At 37.6% G+C, this 15045-nt stretch overlaps 1 pseudogene; it reads left to right on the forward strand.

The window, feature by feature from the left end:
- LOC112034442 (probable amidase At4g34880) overlaps positions 1–14521 on the forward strand; it is a 29251-nt pseudogene extending 14730 nt beyond the window's left edge.
- Positions 14522–15045: the final 524 nt, after the last annotated feature.

Below are 15045 nucleotides of genomic sequence, written 5' to 3' on the forward strand. Positions count from 1 at the left end.
TTGGTATGCTATAGTTGAGAAGATCATACTTCCAAGCTTGATCCCTAACACATTATTATATTTGAAATTATGCTCATTTTGCAAGCAAGCTTAAACAGAATGTTTGCGAAATAAATGAATATAAAGAAAACATTTCCTGAGCCAAACTTGAATTATTTATATATAAAAAATATATCATTTCATTAACAACCTCAACAGAAAATAGAGATCCCAAACCAATAATGTAACGGTTCTCAAATTCTCAATTTTAGCATCTAATTTTCAATAGACATCTATAAAAAATAACCTTAAAAAAGGGGAAAATTTATCAAAGTTAAGATGCTAAAACTCAAGTAAAATTAAATATTAGCTAGAATTTGCCCAGAAAACAAATTTATCAAAATGAGCTAACAGGAAGTACCAACAAACTATATAAATACTTTTAGGCGAAAATGGCCAATAGTATGTTCCAGTAAAATATTTAGCAATTTATTATTATTTGCGAAATATTTAACAATTTTTACATATAACTTGAGTTAAAAAAAAAATAGAGTTCCTTAAAAAAATGCGTTATCTTTTAAGGAACTCGCAGCAATTTACCATTGTGCATGCAGGAAGGTCAATGTCGGTAAGCTTGCTCCTGCAAGAAAGTCCATAGGCGTGATCAAGCATTTAAAGGTTAGGCCTGATAGTTCAAGCATATACCTATTCTATCTAGGTATGTTACAAGAATCATCTTGCGTTGAAATTGCAGAGATATGCAATTAAGGCTTGAAAAAAAGTCAGACCATCTTCTAACGTATCACACAGCTCTAAAACCGTGAATCCTCATTGTTAGGTTATAAAGATTTAGGTTTAAATGTTTAGAATCATATTTTTGTTGTGTTGGCAAATCGAGAACAAAACATGTATAGTCTAGGTGTTTGGCAATGCTTAAAAGTGTTTATTTCAAGGTTCAAGTCCAGCTAACTGTAGAAAAAGGAAGTATGGTTTTTCCTTGCTTGACTGATTGAGTATTAGGCTAGACAGATCAAAAATCGCAAGTCCAGTTTTTCTGTAGAATTTTTAAATAGGCCCAAGCTCGTGAAAATGTTTAAGATTTCATCTAAACTCCCCCACATATAAAAGGGAAACCCTAACCATGTTTTTAGGACTTTGGAGAAGACTTGTGTGTTACTCTTTGTGAGATTTGAGAGGTTTTGTACTTTCTAACTACACAAGAATCTAACGTAGCAAGAACTACAATCAAGCGATGGCAGAACATAGTTGCTGCATCAAGATCATTACTGATGGTGATCTAAAATCTTTGAGTGGGATCTCGAAGTCATAAGCAAAGTGACTTGTGTTGGTGTAAATCTGAGAAGAGAAGAAATCTGTGGATTCAAAGCTTGCACGTGGTCATGTTAGTAAGTTACTACATGAGGTAGCAATAGATTTAGAGTTAAATCTGATTGTAATAACTTCAATTCTCTTATAGTGAATTTAATTTACCTTGAGGATAGCTAGATCAAATCCTCTCCAGGTTTTTACCTAGAAACGGTTCGTTTCATCGATTTTCCTGGATCATCATATCGTAATGTTATTTATTTTCTTGCATTTGTGCATGATATGATATATGCTTAATTAACTTAGATCTGAATAATTAATCTAAGTAATCACTTGGTTAATATATTAGGTTAAACAATCTGTTTAAAGGATCTAAATGAACAAACACTCACGCAAAACAAAACTTCTCTAAAAATCTCTACTATCATGTTGTCAAGCTGTTTTCACACAGCTCTTTTAGTTAAAATTTTTAAATAACTTGAGTTCAAAGAACTCGAGATTTATATTAAAAATTTGAGTTCGATGTGGATTTTTTTTTTAATTAAAAAATGTCGCACTTTTTTAAAGAACTCGATTTTTCGAAACTTAAGTTACAAAACAGTGATAAATTGCTAAATATTTTGCAAATAGTGATAGATGACTAAATATTTTGCCTAAACATGCTGTTTGGCCATTTTTGCCAATACTTTTGTTTTTTTAAAAATTATATACTTAATGCAACTTTGGTTCAAGCCAATAAACTTAATTGTGACCAAGACCGCAATGTTTTGCCATTGCATGCAGAATCCTTACGTCTTATCAGCAACTCCTTGTGGGTCAAGAAGTGGGCTAGCAATACCAGTAGTGGCAAATCTGGTAGCAATGGCACTTGGGACCGAGACTGATGGCTCAATCCTATATCTTGCCAGTTTTAACTCAGTAGTAGGCATCAAGCCAATTGTTGGGCTCACCAGCCGAGCAAGCTTCATCCCAATCTCTCCTAGGCAAGACACTATTGGGTATGTGATTTTACACTTTTCATTTTGAGATTATAGGAGCACTTGCATAATTCCATGAAAAATGGCTTAAATACAAAATTTTGACCAAATAACTTTAAAAATCACTTACACCAGTCTATGTAAAGTTATACATCTGTGGTTCATTTTCCATTTTAGCTATAATAGCCATGTAAATTTACATGGTTATTGGAGTTGTGTATATGCATATTTTATTCATTCTTTGTGTTTCTCAAAAACGAAAAAAGAGAGTGAATAGTAGTTCTGATGTGTGAATAATATTGAAGATAGAGAAAAAAAATTAAAAAATCACGAAAAATTGATATTTTAATAAAAAAGATAACAGAACAGATAATATAATGTGAGTGCTTTTGAAAATTAAAGTGGTTATATAAAATAGAAAAAAAAAATTTACACTAAAATAGTAAAAAATATTTGCACAAACTGATGCGAATGCTCTAATGTGTTTTTGTACTTATATTTTTAACCAATTAAAAAAACGAATACTTTATATTTATAGTCACAACATAATGACAAATAAATTAGAAAGACAATAAAGCCAGGGTTAATGTAATACAAATATTTTAAGCAACTCATTTAGTTAATGTGGCATAACATTCCATAACAAATTTTGTAACAACAAAATTATGAAAATTATTATTTTTATTAAAATACATCAACATTCCATAGGAAATTTTAATTTATTATTTTTATTAAAATACATCACCATATGCTTATGAAGCTAGTATTTAGATCCATTTGAGAACATCAAAGGCTGAAACCCATGTTGAAGACTTTCTCGCCAAACTTTCTCCATTTTGGACATTGTGTAACCACACTCATGCTCATTCCATCTTCCTAATGCATGCACTATCCCAGCTATACGCCATGCACTCATCACCCTTCTTGGCAACCAGTTCTACGATCAAATTTAAAGCATTCTATAAATATTCATAGTTTTGCAATATGTTGGTGCATGGAGAGAGTGCTCTATCATAGCTTTGCAATATGTTGGTTATAGTTTGTAAGATTGAATGTAAATGCTCAAGACAAAACATCATTTAGAGTAATATTACGAACCTCACAAGAGTGGGCATTCTCAAGAGAAGTGGGAATTTACATTGCCCGTGTGATATGGTATAGGCAGCTGTCCTTTCGATATTTATTTGGTGGAGATTGTGAATAGGGAATAAATAATGTTCCTTTCGGTACTTTTAACTGTTATTCTTCAGTCAATCCATCTCCCACTAACCATATCTATAAGATAGTAGAATGTTTAGGTGTAGAAATTAAATGATCTGAATTAATTTTTGAATAATAATTTAAATCTTTAAGAATAAGGTAACAAGAACCCTTACCCCAATACCCAATTGGACTTGTTCTGTAGTTACAATCTCTCCTTTTAATGCACGGCTTCTAGTATGCTACTAACCAATTGCGCAGATCCCAGTACATGACTTCAATCATCAACTAGAGAAAGTTGTTGGCTGCAAAGTTCTTTAGTTCATCCAACAATGAAGATCGAGAAGCTCCTTAGTTACAAAACCTTACGGGGTACAAACACAACAGCTTCTTCACAAGAAAGATGAACTAGGGCAAATTCTGTCTCTGGTCACAATTTGCTTGAACAAACTTTGCTCAACACTTATGCAACTTGTGTCCACCTTTGACGGCCCTTAAAATAATCCCTTTATATGTCTAAGATTGTGAGAAAAGAAATCCCAAACATACAATCACGGATTGAATTAAAACAGTCCTGATAAATTGAATTTCATAAACCTCGACAGATGCCCTATCTATCGAGCTGCTGTCGAGCCACGGGCTTCAACAGCTCTATAGGTCTTGATAGATAGCTAGCTGTCGAGGTTTAATAAACAACACTTTCTGCACTTGAATCTTGGACAGACTTGCATGACTTTAACACTTGAACTTGAAACAAGTTTCTTAAAGTATAAAACACATCCTAGATCTACCCAAATATAAGTAAAGTGCATTTTGTTAAATGATTAGTTAATTACATAAAATAGTGACATGTTTTTAACAAGTGAATCACATATGTCCTAACATATAAAACATATATATATCAATGGAAATCTCATACCAAAAATGTAATGGTTCTCGAATTCTCAATTTTAGCATCTAATTTTCAGTAGACATCTATAAAAACTAACCTTAAAAAAGGCGGAAAAATCAGAAAAATATCGAAGTTAAGATGCTGAAACTAAAGTAAGCTTAAATATTAGCTAGAATTTGGCCAGAAAAAATTTGATAAAGTGAGCTAACAGGAAACACTAACAAACTATATATATACTTTTATTTAAAAAAAAAAATTTTTTAAAAAAAAAAGAAAAGAAAAAAACCTATATACTTAATGCAACTTTGATTCAAGCCTAAAAACTTAATTGTGACCAAGACCTAACGTTTTGATATTGCATGAAGAACCCTTACATTTTATCAGCAACTCCTTGTGGGTCAAGTAGTGGGCTAGCAATATCAGCTGCAACAAATCTGGAAGCAGTGGCGCTTGGGACCGAGACTGATGGCTCAATCCTATGTCCTGCCAATTCTAACTCAATCTGTCCTAGGCAGGACACTATTGGGTATGTGATTTTACACTTTCCATTTTGAGATTATAAGAGCACTTGCATCATTCCATGAAAAATGGCTTAAATACAATTTTTTGGCCAATTAACTTTAAAAATTACTTACATCTGTTTATATAAACCTATGCATCTATGATTCATTTTCCATTTTAGTTATAATATATAACCGTGTAAATTTACATGATTATCGTAGTTGTGCATATGCATATTTTATTCATTTTTTGTGTTTCTCGAAAATGAAAAAAGAGAGTGAATAGCAGTTCTGATGTATGAATAATACTAAAGATAGAGATACAATTAAAAAATCACAAAAAATTGATATTTTAATAAAATAGATAATAAAACAGATAATATAATGTGAGCATTTTTAAAAATTAAAGTGATTATGTAAAATAGAACATAAAAAGATTTTTATACTAAAATAGTAAAAAATATTTGCACAAACCGATGTGAATGCTCTAATGTGCTCTTTGTGTTATAAAGCATTGCAATGTATTCACATTCACAGGATGGTGTTTTGTGTAACGATGGTATGCAACTAATATTTCATAACATGTAATGTCCACATGAAGTGAGTGCTCTCTAACCAACTGTGAAACATATAACCAATATAAAAGATAAACAGAAAATATGGAGGGTTACATTTACCATTACAGTTCTAAGCATCCAATTGGGCATAGTGCTCCATCTAAAATTTTCTATTACAAATATCAATCAAGTAACTTGGATTAATAAAGTAAAATCAATTTGAATTGGTAATGTGTTTGGTCCTTTTTTTTTTTTTTTTGGGTGAAGAAAGATTCATTACTAACTAACAAACAAAAACATTCTCAGTACAGATCCTATTGACAGATATCCCATTGAGATCATCCTCAACAACATCTATTAAGTCCACAGGCGGACTATAAAAGGTAGAAAAACTAGCATCTAAACAATAGCTCATCCTAGCAAGACTATCCACACACCTATTTGCCTGACAGAAGCAATGCTTAATACAAACATGAGGAATGCGAGAAATCAAAAGCTTACAATCATCCAATAACGGCGATATAACGTTGTTGACATATGAGGGATTCCCTAAGGCATCCACAATAGCCTTGGCATCAAGTTCAACTTCAAGAGCATTAATATTGAGGTTGTTGCAAAGGAGAAGACCATCCCTTAAACCCCACAACTCAGCAGCAAAGCTGTTTGTGATACCAATACTTCTACTAAAACCAATAACCCACCTACCTGAATCATCCCTAACCACTCCTCCACAACCTGCCAAGCCATTGTTGCCACAACATGAGCCGTCTGTATTAAGCTTCCACCACCCTTGAGTCGGCTTCTCCCATCTAATCCTCATCATAACATTTCGGGTCAGCACCCTTGGAGAAGTAAGACAATGAAAAAATTCTACAGCTTGGTTTACAATTACCAAAGCAAGATTCGGGTTCCTACTTTTGCCATTGAAAACCACATTGTTTCTACTCTTCCAAACATTCCACACAACAAATGGAAAAACAACTTTCCAAGGCGGATGAGAAGCACCTAAATTATGTTTGAGTTTAACACTAGCCAATCTTGGAGGTTGCTCCTCCAAAAGGCTTCATTAGAGGGTAGAATCCCCAGCTGGTTCCACAAGCATCTTAATAGTGAGCAGTCCCTTAGGGCATGTAAAATGCTTTCAACTCCTTCCTGACATAGAGGGCATGTAGTATCACCACTAACACCCCTCCTTTCAAGGCAAACTTTGACTCCAATGCTGTTATGAATGCATTTCCAAAGAAAAGTTCTAATCCTTGGAAGAGTATTCACTTTCCAAATCCACTGCGCAAAGAAAGGTACTATACATTCAGCCCCCATGGCAATCCTATAAGCACTTTTCAAATCAAAGGTGCCTTTAGGAGATCCCGACCAAGCCAACATATCAACACCTCTACTCAATACTGTCACTGGGGTTGCTTGAATCACCCTTTTAACTTCTAAGGGAAGTTCAAAAGGGATCTTCCCCCAATCCCAACCCGTGTCTGTCATAAAGTCTTTAACTTCTAAATTGCTAGCCTCCCTCGTGATAGGACCCTGAATCAAACCTCTAAGAGAACCTCCACTTGTCCATTTATTTTGCCACACATTTAGCCCACTATCCCTACCAACCATCCACCTACTTCCCCTATTGAAAGTATCCATACCTCTTTTCATAGCAGCCTATATGTGAGAACAAGGAAGCCTATTAGCATTGGTTGCACTCCTTCTTCTTTGATTGCAATACTTCATATTCAACACTCTAGCCCAAGGGGCCTCCTTTTCATTATGCCACCTCCAATTAAGCTTGGATAAAAGAGCTATATTCTTGCCTTTTGCTGATTGCAAACCAAGCCCCCCTTCCTCCTTAGTTTTTATCACCTTATCCCAACCAACCCAATGAATCTTCTTGGCTGCCTCCGAAGAACCCCAAAGGAAATTTCGATTCACTCTATCTAGCCCATCCAAAATTCTTCCAGGTAATTGTGTACATTGCATAACATACGAAGGAATAGCAGCCAAAGAGGCTTGTATGAGAATAGTCCGCCCCGCCAAAGAGAGCATGTTAACCTTCCAACCCGTGAGTTTTTGTTTCACTCTATCAAGAATGAAATTGTAATCCTGAGATGAGGAGCCAGGATGCTTTAGAGGAAAACCAAGATACTTCCCCAAGAAAGGGGTGGAAACAAACCCAAGCATGTCACAAAGCGATTCCCTTGTGTCTCTATCCACATTTGGAGAAAAATACACTCTCGACTTAGCTTCACTCACTGATTGTCCGGATAAATCACAAAACTCATCAAGAACATCTCTAATGGCGAAATAATTTACCCAATCTGCTTTAGCAAAGAAAATGAGGTCGTCCACAAAAAAAAGGTGAGAAAATTCCGGACCACTTTGAGAGGCTTTGACTGGCTGCCATGTTTTCATATTGCACTTCTCTTCTATAAGCTACCCAATAAACTCCATACAAATGATGAAAAGATAAGGGGAGAGTGGGTCACCCTGCCTTATCCCTCTAGAAGGCAGAATAGGATCTAATGCTTCCCCATTAAACAAAATGGACGTGGAGACTGTCGACACACAACTCATTATGACATCTATGAGCTTTGTGGGAAGATTAATCCTAGCAAGCATGTTACGAATAAAACCCCACTCAAGCTTGTCATAAGTCTTTTCTAAATCTATCTTTAAAGCCATGTAGCCTGACTTCCCTTTCTTTTTCCCAAGAGAGTGAATTATCTCCTGAGCAATGATAACATTGTCAGTGCCTTTTCTACCCGGGACAAAAGCCGTCTGTAAGGGAGATATAAGCTTATCCAAGAAAGGTCTCAATCTTGGCACAATAATCTTAGTCACCACTTTGTACACCGTGTTGCAGAGGCTAATAGGAATTAGTGCAGGGCCTTGTATTTTAGGAATTAGTGCAATGAGAGTTTTATTCAAATGCTCAGGCATTTTTCCACTCCTAAAAATCTGTTCAACTTCCTCAATCATGGAGTCCCCCACTACCGACCAAAATTTCTGGAAAAAACCCGCATGAAGCCCATCTGGACTCGGGGCTTTAAAAGGTTTTAGAGACCACAAGGCAGCCTTTATTTCTTCCTTATTAACCTCCCCACCAATGCTCTCTCTATCCCCATCTGACAATCTAGCCTGACAATGCAAATTGATAGAATCTCCCCTTGAAGCAGTTTCATGAGATGTCGAGTAAATCTCATTAAAACCACTTCTAATATACTCTTTAATGTCACTTTCCTCATGAATCCACTCCCCCACTGCATTTTTGATTGCCATGATCTGATTCCTTTTCCTCCTAACCAACGTCGATACATGATAAAAGGCTGTATTACGATCACCCTGAACCATCCAATTAACCCGAGATTTTAGAGCCCATAACTCCTCCTCTTGATTGAAAACAAGATTAAGATCCCTAAAAAGATCCTTTTCCAAATTAAGAAGGAAAAAGGAGGGTTTGGTAGCAATAGCCCTCTGAATACCATATATCCTAGCCATCAGAATTTTCTCCCTAGTAAAAACATTCCCGAACTGGTTTTTATTCCAATCCACAGCATCCCTAGTGAAACTATCAACCGCCTCAACAAGATTATTTGCACCATCCCATGCTCGAGAAACAACATCAGGGAAAGTAGGGTCTAACAGCCAGCAAGTTTGGAACCTAAAAGGCCTCTTCTTTCCACCGCGTAATCCTAGTTGCATCTCTAACAAGACAGGGCAGTGGTCAGAATGATACCTAGGTAAATGGGTAATTTTTGCATCTAGATATTGCAAACACCACTTAGGATTCACAAAGAACCTGTCTATCCTCTCCTGTATCAATGCTTGAATTTCCCTTCTATTAGTCCAAGTGTATCGAGGCCTCGTAAAACCAATGTCTATCATATTGCATTTATCTAAACACTCCTTGAACGACAGAGACCTATTCACACTCACCGCTCTACCCCCAAATTTATCATCATTAACCAAAGGTTCATTAAAATCCCCTGCTATAACTCAAGACATATTGTGAAGGTCAGCAACTTTTATAAGGTTATTCCACAAAATGTGCCTTTCAGCACTCCTAGGACTAGCATACACAGCAGAGAAAAGCCAAGTTACATTAGAAATTCGTACCTTAACCGTGAAATGAATCTTCTGTTTAGTGCTAGCCAAATGAGCAACATCAACTCTGTCTGTATTCCACAGCACCCACATTCCACCAGTATACCCAATTGCATCAGAGTGAATAACTCCATCAAAAGAAAGCCTCTCAGTGATTTCCCTTGCTCTGTTTCCCCCAACTCGAGTTTCCATTACCACCAGGATAGCTGGATTATGACTTAGAACCAACTCCCTAACATGCTTTTGAAAGGAAGGCTTCGCAGCACCTCTACAATTCCAAATGATGCTATTCATAAGAATTTATTTAGATATGTGACCTGACCAACATCAAAGAGAAGCTTCACCATCTTCTCCCCCTTCCAAATCCATCTTATCTGCACCATAAGCTACACGACCCCCATTCTCATCACTTACCAACCCGTATATATAATGAGCTTTCTGTGGTCCTTCTTCGATGCCAGCGCATTCACTAGGAGGAACACCCAAGCCATCACTATTTTCCATGCCCAGCCGGATCGTATCAGTTAACTCTCCTTCCACACCTTCTTGGTCTTTAAGCAGCCCCACTCCATGATTCAATTCAAAAATACTCACCTCACAGCCAATTTGATCAGAATTTAAACCAATGCTTCCTCTTCGATTCTGACCCATATCTGACACAGCGGCGGCAGCAAATTGGAAATCTCCATCAGCTTTCGTCCCTGTATCTCCATTGCCAGAATCACGGTAAGTACAACCCTTCAGGTGCACCGGTGCATTCATCTCCTTGCTTCGCATCTCAGCTCCTTGAAACGGCGCGTTCAACTCTCTAGCGGCGCTACTTTGAGAATTCTGCACAGCCCTTGCACGCGCAACAGCCCTCATTGCCTTTACTGAGTTGGCCTTACGGGCTTTGTCAACTTTAAGTTTTGATTCTTTACCTTTTAAACTTAAACTTAAAACATGGGCTAGACTGGTTTGGGCTTCTTTTCCTATTCTATGAATCACCTGCTCCACTTGGGCTTTTTCCAATATCCTCACTGGAGATAACTTTCTCTTTGTCTCCCTATTCAGCCCGCTGGATCCATCAACCTTCTCCACACCAGCCCAAGTCTTTCTACTTGCTACTTGTAGACCGTTACTCCTCTGCTCATAAGCCAGACCGTGGTCAGGTAAGTACCCACCACTCCTCTGAATTTTTGTCTCCTTCTTCCTGAGTGCCACGACCACCCATGGGCCATACAATTCTTCATGCTCGTCCTTGCGTATGGCAACATGCTCCTTACCATGTGGTCCCACCTAATTCTCAGTATCGTCAGTAGCATGCACAACGTGTGGGCTTGTTCCTCTCTCACCTACACCACCCAAATCCGCTTCCTTGCACGGCAGCATCGGCATCGGTTTAATAACAAAAGGACAGAGCTCTTTTCTATGGCCCAATCTTCCACATTCAAAACATAAGTTATGAATACCCTCATATGTAACAGCTTGCTGAAGTTTTCCTATCATCACTGTAGTGACAAGCGGCTTATCCACATCAACTTGGATACACAACCTTGCAAACTTGCCTCTAGATTCAGTCGCCGTAAAAGTATCGATCCTTAACACATTGCCAATAGCCTTGCCGATATGTTGAAGAGCCTTAGCATTGTAATACTCAATCAGTAATCCACTGAGTCTTATCCACATTGCAATGGAAGACACATTGGCTGACTCAGGCTTGAAATCTGGTTCCCATGGTCTAACCGAGAGGAAGTGGTCTCCTATAAACTAAGGCCCTTTCTTCAGAACATGCTCAACATCCTCTCTCAAAGACAGCCTTATGAGGAAAAAGCCATGTTCTAAGTCTACAACGTCCAATCGCCCTGCTGGCTTCCACATAGATAGTAGTTTAGCTTGAAGGAAATTTAATCCAACAGTTTTGCTGTACACTTTAACTATCAAAGCTCTTGCCCATGGTCTTCAAATCTCTTGTTTTAGCTCCTTTGAAAACTTCACAGCTACCATACCTTGCCTGAGTGTTTCCACTTCGTCATCCGACTCGGCATCATCTTCCATGAACTCCTCAAAACAGAAAGCCTGCGTGTATGCACCTGGTTTTTCACCCATAAGTTTATCCTTGAATGAAACATTTTTGCTGCTAGAGCCCCCAGCGAAGGAAGGAGATGAAGGACTTGGGCTATGGCCTTCACAGAATCCATCATGGCTCACATTTTTAACTTTTTTATTATTGCGGGCAAGTTCCGCTTGTTCTTCGAGAGAGAGAGAGCGTTCAGAGCGTTCCATAGTTTTTTCACTTAATGCTGAATTTATTCAATACCGCGTTGGCTTTTCTAACCAAAGGAAGCAGTCAAATTTGTGTGTACGTTGTTTCATTCATTAGTCGAAAGAAAATCTGCCACACGAAAGAAAATCTCCTTTTCATCCCTTCGTCACTTGTCGAACTTTGATTGGCTTGTCTTTTTGACCTGGTTTCGTCGCATGTGTCGAGTTTGCTGCTCATATCAACATGTTAAGTGATGAAGGTTAAATTGGGCCACATGGGCCATTCCGTTCTTTCCATGGCTCCAAGCTGGGCCGGCCGCTCTGTAAAGTCCATCTCATGTAATTTTGAAAAATTGAATTTGTGTCCAAGGGATATGGTTTCGTTTTTCTTGCAGGGCCCAATTGTTTTGAGCCATGAAAAATTTGGCCCAAACATTACACAATAGCTTTTGCACAACATAATATGGCTATGGCATAATCCATTTTGACATTATTCTATGTGATTTCCAAATAACATAATCATATCTATCTCTAAAAGGTTTACTTCTACTTCTTCTTCTTCCTCTTCCTCTTTTTTTTTTTTTTTCCTAAGACTTGTGTTGCAATTTTCATTCACCATGGTTATGTATGTACAAATGGTCTAAGTGGAGTGTCATATATTGTGACTAATTGAATAGGCCAATCACAGGATGGTGTCAGATGCTGTTTATCTGTGAAGCACCGACGTGGCTCCAGAGGAGCCGCACTCGAGTCGGACTCGGCCGGACGCGGCGACGCGGCAGGGACGCCGCTAACCGCGAGTCTGTGCCGCGTCAGGCGTGTCCTGCCATATGGCATCACCGACTCGCACCGACGAGACGCGAATCGAGCAGACTCAGGCCGTATCGGCCGATTCGGTCGAATCCGAAATTTCCAGTTCAGGCCGAAATTTGTTTTAAAAAAAAAAAAAAGGTGCGAAACGCACCGTTTGACCTAACCTAAAAATACCTCAGACACTCACGCACTCTCACTTGTCCAAAACCCACCCTTTCAGTCCGTCCCTCATCTCTCTTTCTCTCTGTGCTCTCCGCGGCTCCGCCTCCAACCTTTCCCTCTCTGTCGTGTTCTCTCCTTCAGGTGTGCTCTCTCTTCTCTTTGCTTCCCTTTTAGTCTCTATTTCTCTCTTCTTTGTGCAGTGTTTGTTGTGTTTGTGTGCTTGTTTTTTAACCCAATTTCGTCCCTCTCTGTTGTGTTTGTGTGCTTGTTCGTCCCTCTCTGTTGTGTTTGATTGTGAATCTTAGTTTGTTATTCTACTTATTATGAAATTTTAGCAGTGACTTGTTGCACTTGTTAGTAAATAATGTTTTAGTTTTAATCTTGTGGGTTGTATTGAATTTATGAACATCTTAGTTTTAATTATTATCTACTATTGCTTTTAAATTTGGTATATGTTTATATAATGTGAAAAGTGTGCTTAGCAATATATTAAAAATATAAATAAATATATTTTTAATAATTTTTTATTCACCGAGTCCCGCCGCACCCGCACCCACCTTTTTCAAAAATTGCCGAGTCCCGCACCCGCACCTGCACGCGCACCCGAGTCCCGAAACGCACCCGTGCTTCCTAGCTGTTTATGTTCTTGACGCCATTACAGGTTTCGACTACAATGATAAAGCAACAGAGGATGCATCAAAGTACATTCCACGTGGTGGCTATAAACAGTTTCTAAATGCTTATAGGCTTAAAGAAGAGGTTGGGAGTAGTTAGGAATCCCTTCTTCACTTCTGGCACTGGATCTCTCCAGGCTAAAGCTTTTGACTATCATTTCCAGACTTTAAGATAAAATATTTCCAAGTACTAATCTAAATAAACAGCAAAATTATTCAAGTAAGAAATTGGCTCTACATAGTGATGTTGCTTTAATATGTCATAATTTTCATGTTATAAAGGCAAGAGGGTGCAATTTTGATAGACCACTTGGAAGTAGCCAACATTGACGTCATCTTGAATGTCACGTAAAGTAGGGAAGCAACGGCTTTGCTCAATTGCTGGCTGAGTTCAAACTATTCTTAAATGCATATCTAAAAGATCAAGCGGTTTCTCCAGTGCGATCCTTGGCAGATGTAATAACCTTCAACATCAAGTTCTCAGACGTGGTAAGTAGGAAATTTCTAAAATTACAACAAATTTTATTATACAAAACTTACAAACTTGCGTGATAATAAATATAAATTATTGGTGTCACTTCAACAATATAATAAATAAAAGTTTCAATTACTTACTTTCTCCTGGGTGACATATTATCAAAGGTTCCCTTAATTTCTTCGATCCATGGTTGTATATTCAAGCGACATGGGCAAAGCTTGCTCATTTGATGCTAAAAATTTGACTTGAATGGACATGCAGGAAAAGATTAAGGAATTTGGCCAAGACATCCTTCTAGCATTCCAATCCACAAATGGAATTGGCAATAAAGAGAAGGCAGCATTGCTGAACCTGGAAAAACTGTCCAGAGATGGATTTAAGAAACTGATAAGTAAGATTAGCTTAGATGCATTGGTAACACCTGATTCCGATGCTGCTCGTGTTCTTGCAATTGGGGGGTTCCTTGGTATTAGTGTCCCTGCAGGATATGATAATAAAGCTGTACCTTTTGGCATAACCTTTGGTGGACTAAAGGGCTCAGAGCCAACGTTGATTGAGATTGCACATGGCTTTGAGCTAGCTACTAAGATTAGAGAGCCACCTTCATTTAAACCTTGATGTTTAGAACAACCTCTATTTTAAATTGAAGAACTTGTATTAATACATCTTAATCATGTATTTCGATTAAACTTGTGTGATCTGGTGATTCCCATCTATCAATATAACAAGTAATGAAGCATTAATATATCTTCTTATGGCAAATAATACATCAGGTATAATACATATATATATATATATATATATATATATATATATATAGCATTCTTGGTGTTAGTGTATAGATTGGCTATATTAGCCCATTGGGCGTAGCCCAGTATATTACTTGTACAACACTTATATTACTTGTACTGCACACATACCTAGCCTATATAAGGCTCTCTTTTGTACATTATTTTACACACAATATTATACTGACTATTTAGTCATCCTCTCTCTTTATATTATTAACATGGTATCAGAGCCTTTCCTCTGATTTTTTGTTCTTGTGGACATCTCCGGCGTTCTTCCACTGCCCTCGCTTTCATCCGGTAGTCACTGTCAAAAGCGAGTCACCGCCGTCACGCCCACAACCCTAGAACACT

The sequence above is a fragment of the Quercus suber genome, unplaced genomic scaffold (assembly GCF_002906115.3).
Source record: "Quercus suber isolate HL8 unplaced genomic scaffold, Cork oak 2.0 scaffold_121, whole genome shotgun sequence".
In the NCBI taxonomy this organism is placed as follows: Eukaryota; Viridiplantae; Streptophyta; class Magnoliopsida; order Fagales; family Fagaceae; genus Quercus; species Quercus suber.